This window comes from Harmonia axyridis, chromosome 3, assembly GCF_914767665.1.
Source record: "Harmonia axyridis chromosome 3, icHarAxyr1.1, whole genome shotgun sequence".
NCBI classification, from domain to species: domain Eukaryota; kingdom Metazoa; phylum Arthropoda; class Insecta; order Coleoptera; family Coccinellidae; genus Harmonia; species Harmonia axyridis.
In genome coordinates, this window is record NC_059503.1 from 17024110 (window position 1) to 17049655 (window position 25546).

Consider the following 25546-nt stretch of genomic DNA (forward strand, 5'->3'; position numbering starts at 1 on the left):
CACCTCCTGACAGGCATTCTTGCAGGACACTGTCGCCTCAGGATGCACCCATTGAGGTTATGGTTATCAATTACTGGCGATCGCACATTCTGTTGGAAGCAGGAAGAAACTTCTGTCCACCTAGTCACAGAATTCCCTGCCATTGGAGTTAATCATGGAGTTAATGAGAACTCAACAACTGGAAGGCGAACTATTGCAATGATGAGAAGAGATCTGATGGGGGTACACGAGACTTGGAGGTAGCGATCCAAGGTGATCTGTTGAGAGGAGGAAGCGTTTCTTATCACTTTTTCATATCAGAATACCCCCCATAGCAAGACCACGCAAGCAATGCTTTGGAAGCCTTACTCGATAGATGTCACCTGCAGCTTTCTACTTCCTCGAAATTAATCTGGATTTCCGAACTGTCCCACCAGAATAAAAAAATACTTCGGAAAGTAATTCTCAGCGATATTTCCTCCAACATCGCGAAACGATATGAAGTATATTTCATTGGAGTCGATAAATCACTCAGGCACGATCCAATTTCATTTTTTCTCCATATATAATACTGGCCGGAAAGTGAAGAAAGACGAACAAATCCATTAGGCAAATAAATCACGATAAAAGCCAGATCGAACGTCTACTTGACGTCAGATATGGCCATAACGTGTAGGAAATTACTTTTGTTTTCCTGATCTCGGATGACTGCCCTGTCTATCACGGCTATCGGTTCCGAAAGATCCGATTTATTTTCATCGTTCTGAAACGGGTTGAGGACGCTCTGTAACTATTTGATGTTTTTATTGCCGATAGATTCATTATTATGAAAGCGATTCCTTATTCGGAGGGAATATAGAATTCATCCATTTCGGACATCTGAAAATGACAAACCTATTATTTTCTCTTCGATAGAGGTATTGAGCTGAATGGCTGACAATCAATTGTGGAATACTGAATAATTTCCTCGGATATGATCAATCTAATCTGATTCTTTCATCAAGGGCCTTTATGAGACGAGTATCGGAAAACGTTTTTCACAGAGATCGAATAATGAAATGAATGATGTGGTTTATCATCGGTTTGAAATCGATATATAATCGAGAATAAAATGAAGGGATAAAATACGTCAATATGCAGATTGGATCAAATTGAAATGTAATTGGATTGTTCGGTGTTGAAGACTGCAATATTTCACGTCGCACTGGTAAAGACAGAGACACATTTAATCAATTACCGACTTTATATTGAAGGTTAGCTAGGCAAAAAATACTCAGATAATTCCTTTATTTTTTCCTTGGTTGAATTCGTAGATCGAATTCATAATATTGTATTTTATGCATTTTGTTATTTTATCAATTTGTAATGTTTATCCGTCTCTCACCCAGTTGCAGGAACATTGATTAAAATTTAAAGCTGCATTGTAAATTTTAATCCTCCATTTAACGTTGAAGCCAATAGACTTGACCTACTTGAGGATTAAAATTTCAATGACGGCATTAAATTTTAATGATCGTTTCTGCAACTGGATGTAAACCTCATTACCGTCAGCAATCCAGTAAAACTTTATCTTTCTGAAGAACGAGCAATGAAAATTGATAGTTATCTCCAGAGACTGGAGGGCTAGGTTATATCAGTCTGGTCAGCTATCTCGTAGTGCTGCATCCATATTATCATATGGATGTCATTGTCCCGTCAAGTGAATTTCACGCAAACTTTACGGGTAGTTGAATATTCAGAAAGACGCATTTAGGTCAAAAAACCAACCCCAGCAGGTACAGCGAGGGCTAAAAATAGAATAATAGCATCCTTAGCGCCACATTGGCGCTACATATGGTCATCCTGAATTCACATTTAAGGGCAAGGAACGAAGACGTGGACCAATCAGGGACCTGAATTGCGCTTTGGTATGCACAATCCAAAGCGACGCTTAACATCCCCAGGAAATTGGGGTACCATATTCAGTACGCTCGTAGCTGTTACCTTGTAAACACATAACTTGTACAGCAATTTTTAATATATTAGTTAAGAAATCCGGTGTTTCATTATCCCAATTTAATAGAATTAAAGTTGATCGATTCAACGAAAAACAGTCATCGTTGGCTGAATAATGCGATACAAATGAGCTTTATAAGAAAAAGAACTAACCGGTTTATCGTTAGCCACTTCTTTTGACTGAACTTTTATCCGTAGTTAACTAGATTTCTGCCAGTCCGATATTCTTAATTGTATTTGACCACTTTCGTTATAGCGTTTTCCTTTATTTATTTGCTACAAATAACAATTTCATTGAAATGTGGTTACTTCAACATCAACTAGTATGATGTGGCTGGTAGGTAGGTGCAGTTCAACCCTGCCTGATATTTTTGTTCTTGAACCGGACGAGGCACCTTGAAATACCTCTGAATTCTCTCAACATCACGTATCTTCTGCACTAAATTGGAAGCGACAAAGTATGCATGATAAGAACGCGGTCGTATTACCAGAAGAATTTGCGGTACACGACAAAGCTTTTCAACCTAGAATGCCTTCCAATTCAAAAATAACTCTCTTAGACATTATCGCAATGGAGAATGAGTTCAAGATTCTTCATCACTGAGCCAGAAACGTGGATTGTCTTCGAAACTCAACACAATAACGCAATAAAACCCAAATTGAGTCAAGACTTTTCGAACAATAAATTTCGAGATAGGTCGTTTCGCAAGTTACGGTAAGTCCCCAAGTTTTAACCGTGTTAAAATTATGAATGCAAAATACATGATACGGGGGCACAGAAGATGGCTGTTACACGCCGAATTCCATCCTGCTACAGAATGGGCCATAAATTGAAGTTAAGGAGTGTGGAGAACGGTTGAATGTAAGAGTCGTGTAGAAGAAGGTTCGGGTTTTGGTCCTAATTTATATTCCTTCTTACAATGATGGTTTGCGGTTATTTACATGGTTTGACAACAATTCCAAGGCCCTTCGCTTTCACTCATTAATGAGAACACTAACCTAGTTTCGGAATTCAGTCCTTAATCGCTCCCTTCCACTTCGATCAATGCTCCAGGTGAGCAGCCTACGACGATGTATAGAGGATGTTCTGAATACTTGTGGTATGGAAGTTGTAACCAAATTTCCAGTATGGGCAGTAAATGATCTAGAAATAATGGGATTTGCAGTGTGTTTTCGGGATCAAATTAAATTAAGAACCTCTAACAATTTGAAGTAGATAACAAAGTCTATAATAATATGTCCCCAAAGAGCATTATCTGCCAATAATAGCCGATATTTATTTATTTATTTATTTAATACATATACAATGTTCTACAGGTTTAAACCCAACGACAGAACAAGGAGCATAAAAAAAATAATGTTACATATTCTGAGAAAAAAAAAAAAGATAACAAAAAATGCTCAGTCAGTCAAAATAATGAGATCTGATATTTGAAATGGAACAATTAAAAATATCCAAGTGAAAACTCACAGTATTACAGGCAGCACACAAATTATAAAGAGGTGAATACTTCAATGTATTCGTACGAGGTGTCGGCATATAAAATGTATTTCGAACTCTAGAGGATGGTCTTGGAATAGCAAAGTTTAGTTTTCCGAGAATGCTAGAATCTTTAATGACTCCGTTTATTAGTTTGTGAGCAAATACAACTGAATGACATTCTCGTCGACATTTCAAACTATTCATGCAGTGTCTGCTCAAAAGCAGGTTCTGTGGAAAACCGATAGGCGGGTAGACACCATCTGCTCTATATGAAAACAGTTTTAGACAACGCCGCTGCACAGACTCAACTCTCTCAATATGGACCTGATAGCAAGGAGACCAAATTATAGACGCGTATTCTAATTTTGATCTGACATATGCGTAATAAAGGGTCTTTAATGTGACTATGTCAGAGAAATAGCGAGAGATTCGCGCTATGAGCCTGTACATTCCATTCGCAGCAGACAAGGTAGCATCAATGTGTGGCACAAACGAAAGTTTCGAGTCAAAATTCACTCCTAAATCAGTTAACACTAATGGACGCTGGAGAACTTTGGACGCTATTGTGTAATCAAAAAGAATAGTATTTTTATTTTGCGTAAATGACATAACATTACACTTCTCAGCGTTCAAAGGTAATCCGTTTCTCCTACACCACTCTTCAACGTGTTGCAAATTAGCGGCGAGTCGCAAGCAGTCTGATACATTGCTTACCTCCAGGTATATTTTGAAATCATCAGCGTATAACAAACAGTCGACATCAACTACCTCCGCCAAATCATTAATAAATATTATGAAGAGGAGTGGCCCAAGGTTACTTCCTTGAGGCACTCCAGAAGTACTAATATATATAATATAAGGAACACGAAAAATATTCCAAAACATTCCTTATTTTCCTGAATTCACCATAAATATGGCAACGTCGCAATTTTCATGTGAAAATGATTTGAATCAAAGCCGAATGGAAAATTTCTTTCGGCAAATGTCCAACTCAAACTTTCTGGATAGCTTGGAGAATTTGAGAACCACCAATGACTTTGTGAGACCTTAGAAAAGTATATACCTTCAGAGTCATGAATTACTCGAATATTGCGATCAGCGGTTTGTTCACAACAAAAATACCGAGAAAGTCGAAAAATCAAGCGAATCTTTTTATCTGATGTTCAACTTCAAATGCAAAATTTCAAATCTTTGTATTAACTAACGACAGAGATGAGTTGGACCTAGTGGTTAAGACTCTGAATTGACAATCCTTACGGAGAGAGGCAGAAGTTCAAGTCCTGGACTGGAAAATTAATTTTCTGCTTCCTGAGTTCGGCTGTTTGGAATACAATTAACAGTACTCTATCCACAGAATCGATGGAGATACATTAATAATGGTTACGTAAAACACAACCATTTTTCTTGCACAAAACTTCTGAGCTCCTTAATGGTCTCAGACAAACCTGGGAAATCAAAAGGCCTAAGATGTAGGAAAGTATCAGTAAAAACCAAAGTGTCAAACCTCCTCACTTTAGGTCAATGACTTTCTCAAATTTCTCATTTAAAAATAATTATCTACGAATTAATTGAATCTAAAGTGGTAATAATTATTTCTCAAATTGTTATTAGTTGACTGGAATCATTTAATGAATTTTGTTCACTAATGCACCAATAATTCGAAACTGGCCCAAATGCTGATGAATATTTTAATGATTTTCTCTTGAATTATTAGTATAACAGTTAATGAGCGTAGTCAATACGAAACTTTTATATTTTGTTGCAGCTTATATTATGCAAGAGTTAACTTTTGCGACATTGGCATTTCATATTAATTTCAAATTAATACTTAGTATTATTTCGAAAGCTATCTGTTGATAGCTTTCGAAATAATACTAAGTTACTCTAAGCGTCAATACTAATTAATGAGAGGAGTGCATGCAGCTCAAGGAACCCTCAATCCCAGTGCAATATCTCTTCTAGGGGTCATTCACTCCAAGACTGGGGTCAACTGATTAATTTTTCAACAAACACATAAACCCAGATCATAAAGTTTTCCAATATAGGAAAACATGGCTCTTCCGCCTTACTGCATCTCCTACATCTCATAGAGGTGACCCCAAATTAGTTCGGAGAGTAGAGAGACTTGTGGGACAATCTTCATCGCAAGTTTTCAGGTAATTTCCACCTTATACGGCTCTTAAAACATCAACAAGACAGAAAGTTGTCACAGGGCTGACTTGACAGGAAGTGGAGTAATGAAGCGTCTCTCCAAGTTCCAAAACCCCTTGATTAATGTTTCAGATGGATGATGTTAACTTCCAGATGTTATCCAATCGACTTGCTTCTTTATTGAGTTTTGCTTTAGAAAATATGACATGGAGCAAAAGATGAAACCGATTATATTCTTATGGTCTCCATCGAATTAACTATACTTTAAGTTGACGCTGAAACAGATTCTGTTTTCATTTCTGATATAAGATTTTCTCAAAGTGTTGATTTACGATTAATATTCCCTGAAATAAAAATTGCGATACTTGTCGATACTAGATAATACATTGTTGTTCTCGAATCAATTCTCGAATACTTGTTTGATTCATCATGCTCGAAGGCGGCTCTTTCTTTCTCAAAAATAACTTTGATATGATAGAAAATGTGGCTCGAGGTACAACATAATTTTCTATGTTGACTGAGAAACTGGAACTGAGAGCTCGTCACACTTGCGCAATTTTTCGCCCTGAATCGCGCTCCATTTTGGGTAGTGCGAAATTTCACTCGAAGCGAGTAAGTTGACTTTAGCAAGGAAGTTTCTCTAATGTAAACTCATAGTGAATGATCTATATTGGCAGAGTATTCTTCTTAGCATTTTGAGCATAACTAGGGAACAAATATTATTTTTCACAAATTAGAAAAGTTGGTTGATGTCTGAAATTAATTGTAATAGCCTAATATTTTGATGGCTAACAGACAATTGTCTGATTATATGATTATTCAAATGAGTTTTCGAGAAGAAATATCTTTCATGAATCTGCCATTTCATTCAGTTCTCAATAATTTAATTATTTAAGTTCGCTGTTCTCCGAAACTGCATTCGCTACAGAAACCTAGCTAACTCCTATAATCAAACAATGGGAATAGGAAAAGTATTGTAATATAAAAGTTCTAAAACCACTTCAACGTCTGGAGATAATTGCTGATCGCATAATTAAGCTTCATTTCAATAACAATGGTTGAATAGAGTGGGAAAAGTTTGTCCTATTGAAATCCAACAAGCCTGTCTAATTGGCTGAAAACTATTGGTAATTAGAATCGCAGTCTTGTCATTTCAGGATTTTATGGATTATAATTAGTACGGTTTGTAAAATAATGGCTTTCTTCACCAATTATATGTTTCGTCAGGTCCATCTTCTCATTTAGAACGAATCGAAAACTCTATTGTGTCAACTACCTACTTCTAAAGAAAGACGAAATGGCAATTATTCTAATTATGGTAATTGAGAAATTGTATTCCACTTGTAAACAGATATCTTCCTGCTTTGGAAATCATTACTATTCATAAACAACGAGTGTTATCTCACATATGTATATTAGTGGAAATACTTTACAACTTTTTATCGCGCTTTCGCCATTTTGCAACACAACTTCGGTATTTCTTGAAATCGATAAATGCTTCAAAATTGAGTTCTTGGTCGAATATTATAGATTCTGATTTTATACAGGGTGTTTCCTAAACATGCGGCAAAAATTCAGGGGGTTGTTTCTTGGACTATTTTAAGCATGTTTTGTCCTTGGATGATTTTTGAAAAACCTCTTTGTTTCGAAGATACAGGGTGAACAACATTTTTCATATTTTTAAAATTAATAATAGTTTAAATAAAAATGCGTACCGCACTGTGTTTACTAAGTAGGTACAATTTATTTTTAAATTTGTTTAACAACATTCCAATTACTAAAAACGGCCAGTTTTTTGACTAAAAATTGCTAATACATCACAAAACGAATTCAAATGAAAACCGTGTTTAATCTGTATTCCTTTACCATCTGCACTTATAAATTTTTAGTCAAAAAACTGGCCGTTTTTAGTAATTGGAATGTTGTTAAACAAATTTAAAAATAAATTGTACCTACTTAGTAAACACAGTGCGGTACGCATTTTTATTTAAACTATTATTAATTTTAAAAATATGAAAAATGTTGTTCGCCCTGTATCTTCGAAACAAAGAGGTTTTTCAAAAATCATCAAAGGACAAAATATTCTTAGAATAGTCCAAGGAACAACCCCCTGAATTTTTGCCGCATGTTTAGGAAACACCCTGTATAACTAAGTCCTGCCAGTCCCCATTATACCTGTAATAATGCTTTTAATGAAATATGATATCGGAATGTAGTAGTTGTAGATTCTACTCATTAAAAATCGTAAACCTTGCAATTTTCGGAGAGGTCTTTTAATTTATTTCTTCATTGACCGATTCCATAGATTTATTTTTGAAAATAATGAACCAAAACAGATCATATAAATAGACTTAATTTATTTTTTCTTGAATATTTTAAATCCTATTTTCATGTAGTCAATTGATGAGATGATGCTTAAACTTTACCTGGGTATAAAGGCAGTATTGCTATTATAATAATGACATTCCCTTCTGGCGGGACGTTCTCAAGCCCTCTTCCTAGGATTATGAGTGTTTCGATCGAACAGAGGTCGCTGGTGGACTCTCCCACGCCATCTTGGAGAGGTGACTCTGCTGCAACACGGTGACTCCTATAAATCCGCCGGGACCAAAGTAGAGTGTAGCGCGATATCCATAACGCCACCTCTTGAGCTAACAGAGTCACTACACTCTCAAATGGAACTAATTGATCACTGCTTTGTAGTTTCTTATCATAATATCGACTTACACTTAAGTGAAACCACATTTTGGCGCACAGAATCTTTATTTGTGTATTTGTGTTTAACGGAGTTTAGACATCATTATTATCAACTATAGTAGGTTACTGCGTCATTAATTTCAAACGACATTTTTGTCAGGGCAGAGTTAAGCGTAAATCAAGATTTCGTCGAGAAATGAGTATTCAAGATGTAGATTGGATTGATGAAAGTGACCATTTCTCGCGTTCTATCGAGATACATCTCCCATTTCCGTATCCTATCCCCAAATTCCTCCGTCTAGATACAAAGATCTTAACCATCCAAAACTAACGACCCGAACGAAGATAAATGACCCGATATTACCACGTGATCGCGAAACAAAACCAAGACATCCTAGTCGGCAGTCACGTGACTCCCCCCCGTTAATCTAACGGGACAACAAATACCTCTTTTTACGCACGCTTGATATGCATTTATGGCGTTCGGAACATAGATCATCATTACCCGGGTCGCTAGCTAGGTAGCAGCCCTGTGTTTACACGTAAACGAAGTTTGACGTTACACTTCATGAATAATAACGCATGATATGTCAAGTTGGCTGAGAGAGGGAGGAAATCGTACGAGAGTAAGAGCACTCCAGATGATTATGGCAGTCTAGGGGACAATTTGGGCGGAGTTGGAATACTAGAACTCGGTCTCGGATTTCTTGCATTTAACTCTTATACGTAGGTCGTTATCACGTTGACATTTCCTTTCGACTTTTCTTGGCGCGGAAGGTCTGATGTGAGTTTTATTATCCTGAGGAACATCTGAATATTCTACACTACGATTTATGTTTTCCTCTACCTAACATAATGTTGGAAGTCATTAAGAAGATGGTGAAATGAATGTTATACAGTGAACATGAACAGAAGCATATATAGGTGACTTAAAACACCAAAACCTGAAGTCCAAAGATGTTTCACGGGCGATATGGCAAGTGGTGCTGTCCTGTTGATCCAATTTTCAACAATGAATGCCAACCAAGTAATGCACAGGAAGTTTATGAAACCAATCAGAATAATGAATGGTTTAGATAATCTGACTTGTTTAAAACATGATCGTGAATTATTCAGCATTTGTGTTGATGAAACTATCAAGACGAAAACAAGACTCGACATTCGAAATTCATCATGGAATTCTGAGGTTTCGAAGATCCAATTGAAGGCATTCTTCTATTGCTTAGCATTCCGTGTTTATCAACATTTTTGAATGGTTTTCCAATTAGACGCCTTCAATTCCTGAATGGTTATACTAGCAACACCGTGTATTATTTTTTGACATTTTTTATGTCATCCTTGTTCAATAGGTTCAACCATTTAATAATGGAAAGAAACAAGCTTCTATAATGTTTTGAAATTGTTTTATAAAAATCAATGTTCATTTGTGAATACTGAAAAATATTCAGGAATAGTTTATGGAAGATATTATTCAGTTAATGGACTCACTGTTCGTCATATTGTAGACACATTTGAAAGTGGAACTATTGTAAAGAAAACTCAAATCTGTCTATAATACAACGGAAATTTTTCCTATTGCTTTATTCACTTGAATTGTTAAATTCGCTCATTGTTGTTGAATTCTACCCTTGTTGTTATGTTTAATTATTCCCTCCAGATAATTTGTTTCCTTTGAATTAACATTACATTTATTCCAATTTCCAAATATTCCACAGGACCGAGAAAATCGTAGTCAGCAAATATACCATCAAAACATCATTGAATTTGCTGAATTCATGGAATGCAAAATTAATTCACAATATAAACCATGTGGACGGAATTCGAAAAAGATGCGATCGTATGAAATAACTAAATAACAGTTTCAATTCGTATGAAATACAAGTATTTCCATTGTGTGCCACAATATATTTCATTAAGCCCGAAACGTATTAGTCTTTGATTTGAAATCAGAGAACAATCGCTGTATAGCGATTGAATTTTCCTGAAATTCAACTCATTTATGGAGTGGTCGTAAAACTCTTTCGATATCAGCATAATCGATGCCTATTCGTTGAAATTGTGCGCATTGGAACATTTTTGTGGTTCAAATGAAGATTATTTTTTATAATGATGAATTTGTACTCTAATTCGATCCTGTCCGATCGTTTTGAAGTAAACCTGATAATTTTCAAATACAATGACATAGACTTCAACTTGATTATACAGCTCCTGTTCTAATGAAACAATAGAATCCATAAATTTCCCTAGTTACGGCGTATTGATAAGTGAATATACTACTTGACGACGTGGTATAATCGTTTTGGTGTTTCGCCTCCTGCCATATTGTGATAACTTCTATAGTAACATTCTTGGACGTTCGCCAAAAAATAAAAGTCAAGCTCAGTGAAATGTCATTTGATTTTCAAAATGCAGTGCTTTGGTTATGGTTATTGAAATTATTCGTAACGAGTACCACTCGAGCATAGACAATATATTTCGATTGTACGAACCTCTTCACTCGACGTAATTCGCGAAACACCACTCGAGCTGCGCTCTCGTGATCGGTGTATAATCGAATATTGCCTATGCTCTAGTGATATTATTACTGATTATACCAGGTCGTCAAGGTTATATCCACTTATTAATATGACGTAACTATGAGAAATTTATGGAGTCTATATGTTCATCAGAAGATGAGTCATAAAATCAGTGTAATGGTGAAATTGTTTCATTGACAAAATGACAAAATTTGATTGAGTGTTCTCAATATAAGTATTGTAGTAATTTGGTTTGTTTCATTCATACTAGAAACGTTTTCATGAATTTCACACTCGATTTAAATCAAATTGTTGAATCAATCCACTCAAATTTGTCACCGCTAAAATAACTAATAACAGTAATAACCCTATTTGAGGTGGCAATTAGGGAAATTCAATCACATCTGGAATTCTCCATTTGGGGAACTTTTGCCGCACTCGGCTTTGAGGTACCTATTGTTTGTCCTATCCAGGAGAGTCACATCGCATATCCTCTTCATCATATTAATTCCCACTTATTCCTAATAATTTAGATAAACCAGAATGTTGACGCAAGTCAAGTTTACTTAGGTTAACGCATTAATTTTGTCCTATGGGGGGAGAAGGTATGCTTTTCTCATCATGAGCAGGAGCAAACACAGAAACGTAAACATGGATTAATGAATTGAATTTTAACTCGTTAACACTTTGCATTTGTATCGGTTTGTTATTTTGTTAGTTTGCCCTTGTCAACGCCTGTGGTAATTCAACAGTGGAGAGTGAAGTTGTTAAAACATTTTTTTTGAATGAATGGGCTTGTCATAAGTTTTGAATGACTTTGGATTAACCTGAATGGAATTTTTGAATTGAGTAAATCTCCGAGGTTCATTATATTATGTTGAGATTTGTATGGAATAGGAAGCATATAACGATTCAATTATTTGAACAAATATTGAAGGGCTTCGATTTGAAAAAAAATTTCAGACCCAACTTTTTAGTATCTGTGCTCGACAAAAGTTTCCAGTGTGAGGGAGGTTTAACTTAGATTCATTTGTGACGTTTCTTATATTTGTCGACATATTTTTTTGATTATTTGCATAAGGAATTCACGAAGTTCTTCTTACTTAATTGATTGAGTTGCACTTGATTTGTTTTGGTCACCAGCATAACGTAATGTGCTCAATTGAACTTCTTCTTTATCCTTTGAATCACATCTTACTGAATGTAGTAAAAAAATGTTTCAATACTGAAAACTAAGGACTAAATAATAGTCGAAGTTGATGTTTTACGGGATATACCACAGTCATCTCCCATATTTTGAGAGATATTGAAACAAAATTTTTCAGGAATGTCATCAAATTTAGTTTTTAGAAAGATATACTTTCATCGTCCAAATGATGCCTGGTAGGTAATAAACATATCGAGTCTTTCTTAGAGATTTCGTAAAATTCCGAGTATCTGGACAGTGGCTGGAACAATTTCTTCTCAAATAGTGTTCTTCAGGTTGTTCGGGTTCCTTAGACAATGTTTCGAATCCTCTATTTTGAAATAAGAGCGCGAAGGACCTTAAAGTTACTTGTGTAGAGAGATCAACAGGTTTTATGTGCTATAGCACCAACTTGTTTGAATCATGTTATTCAACAAATATCTTGATTTTTGATCACAAAATTTACTGCAGCATGTCGAGGTACCAGACGGAACATGACAACAAACTGACTTTGAGAGAACTTGGTTAGAGCTCTAGACTAGAGGATTGTCTGATATTCAGTAAGAGCAGTTTGCCTTATTAACACATGAAGTGGAAATGACCTTCACTAGTCACCCACAAACTAATACTAGGAGGAATTAGTTTGCGGATCACCTGATAACATTCATCATGCCGCTCTCAGTTCCTTGGAGCCAGTTCTTGAACTAATATAAACTTGTTTATGTGCATATTCAGGTCAGTGTGCAAAATCCGCCTCACTGTGTTGCTCGAAAGTAGCCCAAACTAGCGATGTTTTCCAATATTCTGAAGGTGGAAGACAGGCTCTTTCTCGTCCCGCTCATTGACAACTTACTGTCTTAAGTTTGTGTAGCCAAGAAAAGAACTCTGTGGAATACTTGTATACGATAAATCAAAACTTGTGCGGAAAATTTTCCATGTGACAGTTCGAAAATAGTTCTTTTCAATAAGTGTTGTGCAAGTGCAAAAATCCGAACGATACCCAATCCATCTCTTTGGGACACTTCGTTTCTCACCTTAGTATTTTGAAATGCAGAAACTACTAGCCTTGATGCACCTAGTAGATATAGTACAGAGTGGTTTAAATTCAATGTTTAATGATGGTGTTTAGAGAAGTACGTGAAAAAATGGATGATTCGATATACCTGACGCAATCACTGTAGCACATTATTTTTCTGCAGGACCATCATGTTCTGGAAAATTTCAGTGAAAACATATTTTCATTTTATATTGATCAAGATTGTGAAAATTGTGATGATTTAACGAAAGTGGAAAATTCCAATTTTTATTTATATCGACATAAGGTTTTCAGTTTCTTTCATTTCTAGAAAAAAAAGCCCGAACACTACCCACATTGGATTAACTGTTGTAGTTCCAGAGATCCCATCATCAGAATTCGAATTTGGTCCATCCTGTACATTACAAGCTATCCTTAAGAGAGATACATCGTTTCTAACGGAAGCCTTTTACCAGAATCTCTATTCTAATTCATGTCGTTTTCCTTTGGGATGAACATTCCTGCTCATCAAATGAAACATAAAAAGCAAAAATTTGAATGATTCCCAGATAAGCTTGTTTTGAATCGATGCCATCAAGGAACAAAGAAATTGTCCAATCTTTGAAATCATATATCTTCTATATATCCTTCCACTCAGAATTCGAGTCAAATTATTCGCTTGACTTGCGAAATAACCTGGACTTTCACATAGTCACTAAAAAAGGTCAAGGAACGTTATAAAAGAAGGATAACAATCCAATTCTTGCAAACAAGCCCCCGGAGAAGACTCAATTTTGATTAGGAAACTTTCCCGGCATAATTGAATTATTTTTAGATTTTTCCATCTCCCATTTGATTCACCCATATTCCTCCTGAATAATCAATTGGATTCACCCTTAGGGACTATCTTTCAATTATTCCCTGCCTCATCTTTCATTTTACAACCGAACGACAATGCCGTTTCCCGAAAATGCCCCCCTCCTCTGAAAGATCATCGCGTCCGATTGGTTGGGCTTTTAGCGATATTTGATTTTTCCGTTCGTCGGAATATGATTTAATCGCTTTTTCTTGTTGCCGATGACGGGGCATTTCCCGAAAGGTCGAATTTGGACGGCCCAAAATGAACCTTGGGGAGACAAGAGCCGTAAACAGGTCGCCTATTATTCCCAATTAATGAAATTTCTTTGTTAGCCGGCCGTGTTGTTGGGATGAACCGTGTTATTTAAAAACGTCCTTTTGCTCAAACGGACCTTGAACGATTTCGTTTGACAATAGGGATGACGTTTCGCGTTTTGAGTCGATATTTAAATATTGATTATGCTGTAATGGCAAGGATAGGTCTCGATAGTGTAGATATACAATGCTAAAAAGAGAGATAAAACGCCATTAGTTAAATAAAAATAGTATGATTTGGGCAATAGGGATGTTGCGTCATAATATGAAATCAAATGAATTTAGGTTTTCAAATACTAAAATAGCATTTTCATTTTCTTATTTCTCGAATTCAATTTAATGAAATCGATTCAAATTGTGTTCTTATCGACTGGCACGTGAGTGCGAACGCCAATCGGGGCAATTTGACGTCATAGCACTGAAACGTTCAGAACATAGACAAACTAATCTTATCTAGAACTAGTTTATCTATGGTTTAGAACGTCAATATCAGCTGATATCAGTTCAGTTTGACAGACTGTTAGCACGTGGTGATCATAGATAAATTAGTTAGTTTGTCTATGGTGGTGACTCTTTTATGCCGTGACGTTACCATAATACCGTGACAGAATGAAGCGTTTCAGCGGGAATTCAGGAAAAATTTTTATTTACCTATTTTTTATTGGTACTTTCTATATTTTTCAATAAAAATATTTTTTTCATGTTTATATAGGGCTCATCTACAAATCAAAAGCAATTTCAAAATATAGGCAACATCTCTATTGCCTTTAAAAATGGGATAGAGCGAAGGGAATAGGAGATATTGGCGTGAAAAAAAGAGATTACCTGAAAAGTTTTCGGATGTTTTGAAAATTGGTTATTTAATGGATTTCGATATGCTCTTTCTGAATTTCAATTTTGCCACCTAGTATCTTTGCCGCTAGCGCTGCCATCTTGTAAAATGGCGCCGAAAATAAATTTTCTGGAAATATCTCCTTTCCGACTTGATTTATTAGTTAAACAGTTATTTGCAAAATTAAACTATTGAGTATTTCCTACAATTCCTACAATTTATATATCAACACTTTTTCTGTAAAATCAATTGTTTTGGCGTCGGAGCTTCGCAAAGTATACTTCAATAGCCTAAAAAAACACAAATATTGGATAGAGTGTTCCGTTACTCTGTGATAGATCATTTTAATTATTAGGTGTACAACTGTGCTTTCGACGTTTTGCGATGACTGTAGCGGTAATTGGCAGTCGAAATAAATAGATGTCACACAATATGCTTAGGTATTTATAAACATAACGCCATCGATTTGTATCTGCATCATGAAGTTATTCTCGATACATACAGCTTACGAGTCAAATTCTCGTCATTTGCGGAAGGTTTCCATTTTCTGCTTCAATATAAAGAAATATGCGGCTGAGGCTCATCGAATTCTCTGAAAAACCTATTGTGAGGTCGCTTCATCGCTTCAAGAACGGTGAATTTGATGTCGAAGACCAACATGGCAGTGAAAGAAAGAAGGTTTTCGAAAATGCAGAATTGAAGGCATGATTTAATCAAGACTTGTGTCAAACGCAACCAGAATTGGCAGGATCATTGGGACAAAGCCATTTCAAAACGCCTGAAAATCATAGAAACGATTCAGAAACAAGGTAATTGGATGCCGTACGAACTGGAGACGAAAAATGGTTTCATTACGATAATCCCAAGCGGAAAAAATCATGGGAATATCCCGGCCATGGTTCCACATAGTAGGCCAAACCAAATATTTACGGTTTCAAGGTCGTGCTCAGTATTTTGTGGGACCAGCTCGGCGTAGTGTATTACAAGTTGTTTAAACCGACTGAAACAATCACAGGCGATCGTTATTGTTATTCAAGTTGGACCGCCAAAAAAAGCAGAATTCACCTTAGAATCTGTACAAGAAAATTATTACATTATTTTGTATATCAGCAGACATATTCTATTTCAACACTCAAAACTAACAGTTGAATTAATTTCATTTTTTTCATTATTGTTCGTTAGAATAAAAAAATTGTGCTAGCCGTGATTCTAGCATTTCACTATGGACCCTCAAGGACCCATCCTACTAACCCCCATTCACCAATAGGGCTATGTTAGTTTGTATGAATGGGCTAGGCAATTTCTTCCTACCACCTAGGCTGATCGAATTCTAAACAGATCAGAATTGCCAATCAACACTTTCATTCCCAACTCCTAACAAGAGTTTTCGACAAACCTAATGAACCAAGTTCAAACACAGCCTGAGGTGCAAATACTTAATCCAATTTTCCCTTGAATATATACGCTCATTCTGTTCAACTCTTGCGGCTACCCACCATGACTAACCCAACTATTAATTGAACGTTTGTTTCTATCACGATCGGATTCCCCTGTCGGTATTTTTCGTTTGTTTTAATTAAACCCAGAAGTAATTGCATTCTCTGATTGAATTTATTACGCCTTTTCTAACTTTATGCGCCAGGCCCGATGTGCTGGCCTAGGACTTTGCTGATGCGTTCGAAACCGTTTTGTCTGGAGTAATTACATCAGGAAAGGCTAAATCTCGTTTCGTTTCTCGCTGCGTCCTTTTAACTCAAGAATAACTCATCTTCGATGATTTTGGGTCGATAGACTGTTATTGAAGGTTCTAATCTTAGTGAAGGGGACTAGGGTAACATTTTCAGCTGGAGTTGGTAATTAATTTAGGTGAGTACTTGATAGTGGCTTGTTAACGTTGCTAATTTTTCATCAATGTTCTTGAAATTATGTGTTCATTATTTCATTCTACGATGACGAGTAAGCAACCAATTTTTCAACTGCATATTAAAATCATATAGAACTGATTTCTGTTACAAAAACTGCTGACTTTAAAAATAACAATGAAAAATAAACTAAGAGTGAGGAAGCTAGTAGTTAATATTCATGACATCCTTGCAATAAACATAACTTGATAAAAAGAAGGAGAAGAATTATTATTCTTTACATAATTTTCTAATCTATCTGAGGAGGGTTGGTTTTTTTACAACTATTGGATGTCTATTGTTATTGTAGAAGTCTTGCTGACAATACAGATATGAATCGATCCAATCTTTTACTTCTTTATAAGATCGGAATGGCTGATCAGTCGAAACAAGTGATAGTTCAAGAATGAAATTCTGGAGAATGCGGCAGGTGGGGTAGGACATTTCGAAGTATATCTTGATCACTTTCGCAACATGGGGTCATATTGTCATGCTGTGAAATCACTTCATTATGTCATTTGTTGTATTGCGGTCGTTTGTCTTTCAATGCTCTGCTCAAACGCATTAATTGCGTTCTTCAACAATCGCCTGCGATTGTTTCAGTCAATTTTAACAACTCATAATATACTTCGCCGAGCTGGTCCCACCAAATACTGAACATGACCTGGGAACCATGAATATTCGGTTTGGCCGTCGGCATGGAAGCATGTTTGGAATACCCCCATAATTTTCTGCGCTTGAGACAAACGTAATGAACCAATTTTTCGTCTCCAGTCACAATTCAATCCAGAAATTCCTTCCGACTTTGCCTTGCAAATAGCTGTTCACAAGCAAATAACGCCGTTCAACATCTCTCGGCATCAACTCGTACGGCACCAAATTTCCTTGTTTCTGAATCATTCCCATGAGTTTCAGACAATGGCCCTACCAATTGCATTTGACTAGTCTTGGTCAAGTAATTCCTCCAATTCTGCTTCTTCGAAAACCTTCTCTCTTCCACGCCATGCTGGTCTTCGACGTCGAAGTCACCGTTCTTGAAGCGTTGAAACCACTCTCGACACGTTCTTTCACTACAAGCGGCCTCACCATAGATATTTGAAAGCATTCGATGAGCCTAAGCTGCAGATTTCATCATATTAAAGCAGTAAATTGAAACCTCCCGAAAATGATGAGAATTTGGCTCGTAAGCTGACATTTAATCAAGAATAACTTTATGATGCAGACAAAAATCGACTAATATTTCAATGGCGTTGTGTTTACACATGCTATGCTTAATGTATGACATATACTCGGACCTATACGATCTATTTATCTCGACTACCACTTACCGCTTCAGCCATCTATTGCAAAACCATTATTCATTTCAAAGAGTTCCCCATTGCGGAAAGTCCTATTTTATTAATTCTTTACTGAAGTATAAATAACTATATGCATCGTATAACTTTCCGACCAAAAATTTCTTTTTTTAACAAAGCTTCTCCCATCTTGAAAATTGATGGGATCTCAAAAACGCTGAGGGTAGAGGTGTAGACGAATTTTGACTGATCACGAGAATGACACATGGTATATAAACCCTACTTAGACCATGGATAATACAGGCTTTAACAACGTTAGAAATCAAATTAAATTGAATTTTTTCATGAAATTAGTGGCCACTTACTATTTTTCGTGTTTTAGACAAATTTTTTGAAAGTGAATTTACTTTACATGGTAGTAGAGTACCTTGTTCCACTTCCGAAATCATCTTAAATACTACGAATGAGTATATTAACTGAGTAATGTCCTCCGTGAATTCTTCTTTCTGTATTTACAAATGAGCCTGATTTTAATGAAACAATTTAAAAAGTTCTAAATATTCTTGAAGCGTGTATCGTTCAACGATTAAATGACCAACTGAACACAAATGACATAAGGATATCAAAATCTAATATACAGTGTTGCAATTACAAGTATCTCAACTTGTATCATTCCTTTTGGAAAACCCTAAATTTTTTTGTATTCATCATCCCAAACTAAGAATCTTGAAACTTTCGCCTGAGCTCTTTCTCTTGTAATGAATGATGAAGAAGCTTGAATTCCGTTCTTGCTGCTGAATGCCGTTGCTCAAGGAGGGCTGTAACGGAACGAGGAAGCGAACAGGAAAGCGATTAAATATTTACGTACGAGGTTCAGAATGTGAAATGTAGTTCGTTAATCGATAGAGCCATAATGCCCGTGTTTATACTGAACGTCTACAAACATTGCTTTGTTATGATTGTGTCTCGCCGTGGAATATAAATTTATTTTCGTCTTATTTCATCGAGAAAGCTATGGGATTAACCTCACAGCTGGATCGATTTTCGAGGTTTCACTCTTACGCTGAGTTAATTGATTTTTTTCAACGACCGATATTCAATCGGACAAAAAATCTACAGATTGATTTATAACCATCTGAACCCCTCAACTTCAATTCACTGTGAAAGCATATGGACGTAAAAAATTAAATTATGGACGATTAATCATAAAAGTTTTGATTGAACTCGCTAGAACTGAGTAACACTGACGCTAGTTAATCGCATTTGTAAGGGGAAAAGTGGTGTCAAGACTTTTGGTTCTCGTAATTTTTTTATTATATTCATCGAGGCATCGAGGCTTTGCCGTTCGCAAGTTTCATGAAAATAACCGTTCAGTGATCACGCACCATTTAGGTGACATTTAGGCATTTCTGTCAACGTTTCAGTCCTCTCTGCAAACACAATAATTCCATTCACCTAAAGTAACAGTTTAGTGTGCTCTGTCTTATTTCGGAGTGATAGGAACTCATTTTTTCGAAGAGCAAAAAATTACCGTCACAGAAATTTCCCAGATTTATATGTCAATGTTGGAACTATTCCTACAGCCTCAATTGAAAAAACTTGCTTGTCTGGGTGACATCTGGTTCCAGCAGGATAGCGCTACAGCCCACACAGCTTGAACCTTATTAGCTGTTTTGAGATAGATGTTTCCATGGTCTTACTGAAAGGGGACGTAGGTTGGCCAGTGCGCTCACCAGATTTGAGCATCTGTGACTTCTTCCTTTGGGACCGCTTCGAAGATAAGGTCTTCAAGCATTTTTCACTTACACCGCCAGAACTCAAGCAGCGAATAACCGAAGAAATCCGGGCCATACCGCTCGAGATATGGCGAAAAGCGGTCGAAAACTTCCAAAATCGGCTACATCAGTCTGTCGCTGCTGACGACCGCCATCTTTGTGATCGTTTTCAAAACTTGAGCCGAATAACTATATTTCCTACTGTTTCGAATGAATAAAACTGTTTTTTTCTAACTTTTACAATTTTTTTCAAATAGCACTTTGAAACTCGTCAGTCGGCTCTGCCGCACATTGTACTAGTGCTGAATAAAATATTTTTCCTTTTCTAAATAATATATTGTTATTCTGAAATGCATATTACCGTTTTTGAATTACAATTTTCATCTTCTAAAATTCAATTTGCTTCTTAATTACATTTTACACTTTCTGAAAAATACAAATACAACAAGTGTAGTAGATACGCGAATTTCTTTCGCCGTATAAGATGCAAATCAACGACATAACTTCAACCTGAATCCCCTATACTCATTCCTCATCCAGAACCAAAATCGCCTTGACATAACACCCGTTTCAACATATTAGGAACCGAAATTCCCCCGCCCTAATAAAACCCAAGAAAGGACTTAAATTTTTCCGAAATATCCGGGTTATTACGGCTACGAATTCCCATTCGGGATCGACGGACAAATTTCGCCGTTTCGCAGTCGGCCAGGCAAGAAATATCCAGGGATGGCGGCGTTGGGCGGGGGACCGGCCTTCGGCCTGGGAATTGAATGCAAAATGAGCAGCATGTCACACGCACACCGTCCCCATTATACGACTATTCGGAATTTACGGTATCCGACTACATCGTCGCCTTCCTGTATGATATCGCGCAATAAGAGTAATCTGCAATTTCTATACTAATTTCCATATAAAATGAATTGCACTCTCCTCTTATTCCGGATCATCGTTTCCGGTTATTCCCCGAGTTATTCCGGATAATGGAATTCCGAATGGACTCTTTCGAGAGTTGGAAACAATGTTGCATAATTTGGTGGAGGAAAAATCCGGATCTGTTTCATAGGTCCGAAATGGAGGTTTCGACACTTGGAGGAATTGAATGTGCAAATGGTTATTGCTTTGGTAGTGGACAGTTGGACTATTTAGGCAAGAAGAAGATGTTGAATTTATGGGTTTATCAGAGGATTCACTAATACACACTTAATGTTTCAATAGTTCAATATAATCTCTGAAATGTCTCTCTCCGAGCAAGCTCGATGTCGAAGAGATTCATCTCTTAGGTTAGACCTCTGTCATTCGCTCTAGATCATTGAAGATCTATTCTTGTTATTTCTCTCGATAGCCCCGTCACTCGCTTAAGCGCTCGCAGCGCCACGGTGACGATATGAAGTAATACTACGAGTAGGTAAGATGTAATGTTGGTTGTCTCTTTCGTAATTTGTTCGGATGAAGTAATATTCTAACAGAAGAAAAGAAGGAAAAGATAATTCTAAGGCATAATTATATGAACTAATAATAGTAGTGAGAACTTAATGAATATGAAATGTTTTCGGTTTCTTTTCTACATTCATTAACAGTATGCTGTAAGAAAAACAAACTTTTTCTAGAAGCCTCTCATTCATTATGATTGTTCAAATTATTCACGAAATTCAATAACAAAGTGAGTTTGAGCACCTTTATGATATTTTCACATTAGTAGCCTTTGATCCAAGACTATGTTTCCAAAGAATAACATCTTCGCCTTCCTGTATGATATTCCGCAATAAGAGTAATCTGCAATTTCTATACTAATTTCCATATAAAATGAATTGCACTCTCCTCTTATTCCGGATCATCGTTTCCGGTTATTCCCCGAGTTATTCCGGATAATGGAATTCCGAATGGACTCTTTCGAGAGTTGGAAACAATGTTGCATAATGAGGGGGGGGAAAAATCTGGATCTGTTTCATAGGTCCGAAATGGAGGTTTCAACGCTTGGAGGAATTGAATGTGCAAATGGTTATTACTTTGGTTCAATTTGGGTAGTGGACAGTTGGACTATTTAGGCAAGAAGAAGATGTTGGATTTATAGGTTTATCAGAGGATTCACTAATACACACTTAATGTTTTGATAGTTTAATATAATCTCTGAAATGTATCTCTCCGAGCAAGCTCGATGTCAAATAGATTCATCTCTTAGGTTAGACCTCTGTCATTCGCTTTATATCATTGAAGATCTATTCTTGTTCTTTCTCTCGATAGCCTCATCACTCGCTTAAGCGCTCGCAGCGCCACGGTGACGATATGAAGCAATACTACGAGTAGGTAAGAAGTAATGTTGGTTGTCTCTTTCGTAATTTGTTCGGATGAAGTAATATTCTAACAGAAGAAAAGAAGGAAAAGATAATTCTGAGGCATAATTATACGAACTAATAATAGTAGTGAGATCTTAATGAATATGAGACGTTTTCAGTGTTTTTTTAATATTTATTTATAGTATGCTGAAAGAATAGCAAACTTCTTCCAGAATCCTCCCATTCGTTAGGATTTGTTGCAATTATTCACGAAATGCAATAACCAAGTGAGTTTGAGCTCCTTTATGATATATTCACACTAGTAGCCTTTGATCCAAGAGTATCTTCTTAAAGGATACCATCGTTGCCTTCCTGTATGATATCCCGCAATAAGAGTAATCTGCAATTTCTATACTAATTTCCATATAAAATGAATTGCACTCTCCTCTTATTCCGGATCATCGTTTCCGGTTATTCCCCGAGTTATTCCGGATAATGGAATTCCGAATGGACTCTTTCGACAGTTGGAAACAATGTTGCATAATGAGGTGGAGGAAAAATCCAGATCTGTTTAATTGGTCCGAAATGGAGGTTTCAACGCTTGGAGGAATTGAATGTGGAAATGATTATTACTTTCGGTAGTGGACAGTTGAACTACTTGGGCAAGAGGAAGAAAAGATAATTCTGAGGGACAATTATACGAACTTATAATATTAGTAAGAGATCTTAATGAATATGAGATGTTTTCGGTTTCTTTTTCACATTTACTAACAAAAATCTGAAAGAGTAGCAGATTTTTCCAGAAGCCTCTCATTCGTTAGGATTTGTTGAAAGGATTCACGAAATTCAATAACAAAGTGAGTTTGAGCACTTCTATGATAAATGGATATTAGTAGCCTTCAATCCAAGAGTATATTTCTAAAGGATAACATCGTCACCTTCCTGTATGATATCGCGCAATAAGAGTAATCTGCAATTTCTATACTAATTTCCATATAAAATGAATTGCACTCTCCTCTTATTCCGGATCATCGTTTCCGGTTATTCCCCGAGTTATTCCGGATAATGGAATTCCGAATGGACTCTTTCGAGAGTTGGAAACAATGTTGCATAATGAGGTGGAGGAAAAATCCGGATCTGTTTTATTGGTCCGAAATGGTGATTTCAACGCTTGGAGGAATTGAATGTGCAAATGGTTATTACTTTGGTTCAATGTGGGTAGTGGACAGTTGGGCTACTTAGGCAAAAAGAAGAAGAGAACGAAAAGAAAATTCTAATGAAAGTAGTGAGATCTTAATTAATATGAGATGTTCTCGGTTTCTTTTCTACATTTATTAACAGTATGCAGTAAAAAAATGAAACCTTTTCCAGGAGCCCCTCAGTCGTTTAGGATTTGTCGAAATTATTATTCACGAAATGCAATAACAATGTGTGTTTGAGCAGCTTTATGATATATTAACATCAGTAGCCTTTGATTCAAGAGTATCTTCCTAAAGGATAACATATATTGTTTTGCAGGAAGTTCAGTTGAATGTTTACCTGTTTGATAAAATAACAGGCTGAAAACTCCTTCCTTTCAGTATATACTCATCCAAATCTTAACTGCTTTCTAAACTCTGTTGAAACCAGATAGTCGTTGTTCCGTATATGCCTCATTTAAGAGTAACATTTTGTTAAAATTTGACTTCATTAATAAAAATTGTCATGAGAATAGAAACGTCTACACCTAATGGATTCACAACATTCTCAACCTTCTTTCAATGCGAAGCTTTTGTGAACTGTTTCGAATATCTCTCAATAAGTTCTGAGCCTCAACAGAAAAACACATTTTTTCTTGAAAATTTTGAATTTTTTGTCGAGGATGTCACCTTCAACAGCAAAACCTGTACTTCAATGCTCCTTCAACTTTTAAATACTCTTTCTTCAGAGAGATTCCTCTCTGCTTTCGAATTAGGCTTCAACCTTCACAATCATTTCTTTATTAGAGCCAAATTAGAAGAGATATGCAAATAGCCCGTGTTTATTGAGGTCCAGATCTGGATAAAAAACTGGTTGGTCAAGCAGTCGGAAGCCCAATTCGCTCAATTTGACAGTGGTTTTCTTCGAAAGAAATTTGTTTACACTCAATCAATCCAATAAAGTTATATAACATTATCTGTCTATGGTCTTAATTTTGTCAAGATAGTCAATGAACAATAAACCTGTACGCTCCAAAATAGTGATGCCCTAACCTTGCCAACTGATATTTGAGATTTTGGTCAGTTTGGACGGCTTGGCCGACGACTTTACACTCAGCTGATACTCTCTTGGACTCAGGAGTGTAGAGATAAAACCATATTTCATGCACTGTCACCTATCGACGCAAAAAATCCTATTTATTCAGCTTACATAGCTTCAAACTAGGGATTCACGGCTTGGCTTGATATTCAAGCTACTTAGCTTGAGCTTGACTTGAAATCAACTCAAGTCAAATACTTGAATTGACATTGAGAAACTACTACTTGACTTGAACTTGAGTGGATTTCAAGTCAAGCTCAACCCAAGTAGAGTGAATATCAAGCCGAGTAGCTTGAATATCAAGGCAAGCCGTGAACCAAACAGCGGTTTACAAGTGGGGCACCCATTTCGAGCAAAGCTTTCTTATGGACAAAACTTCACGAAAAATAATAAATTCACTGCTTTCTGATATATTCAACTCCACCGCTATCTGACGTAATTTCAATTAACGAGCACTAAAACTATTGAATAACTTTTTTTAATATTTTCTAAAATAACTGCCGAATTCGGACGACAAGACCGTTTAGCATCATCGTTTATTGGGGTTAGGATTTAACTGTACCAACTGTTTCATTCAATATTATCCACAAAACATGTTTTCATGTCGCCTAGTTTCTAATTTTTTTCAAAGTGATTTCTTGATCTTCTACCTTCAATCCCTTCAACTGTAGATCCCAGGGGCAGAGCCTTTTTTTTCTGCACTTATTCAAGATCTGTGTCATCTGTGAAGTTATGATTTTACCAGCATTTTTTCAGCTGAGATGAAATATTTTACGAGTCTGCTTAAATAACTAACTCTTGTATTAAATTCGCATATTTCTTCTAAAAAAAATACGGGGACCTTTGCTCGGAATATAGAAGTCCCTGCAATCCAGCAGTTCTCTATTTCACGAAAAAACTACCCCCTAAATAACCTCAAATGTCAATGGCAACAAATTCTGTCCAACCAGTTTCGCCCAAAAATATATCGCCTATATAGAAAACCAACTTCGGCT

General features: G+C 36.3%; 1 protein-coding gene across 13 annotated transcripts in view; it reads left to right on the plus strand.

The window, feature by feature from the left end:
• The window catches only part of LOC123677093 (fat-like cadherin-related tumor suppressor homolog), a 439236-nt gene that overhangs the window by 258615 nt on the left and 155075 nt on the right, over positions 1 to 25546 (plus strand). The window lies entirely within an intron of this gene.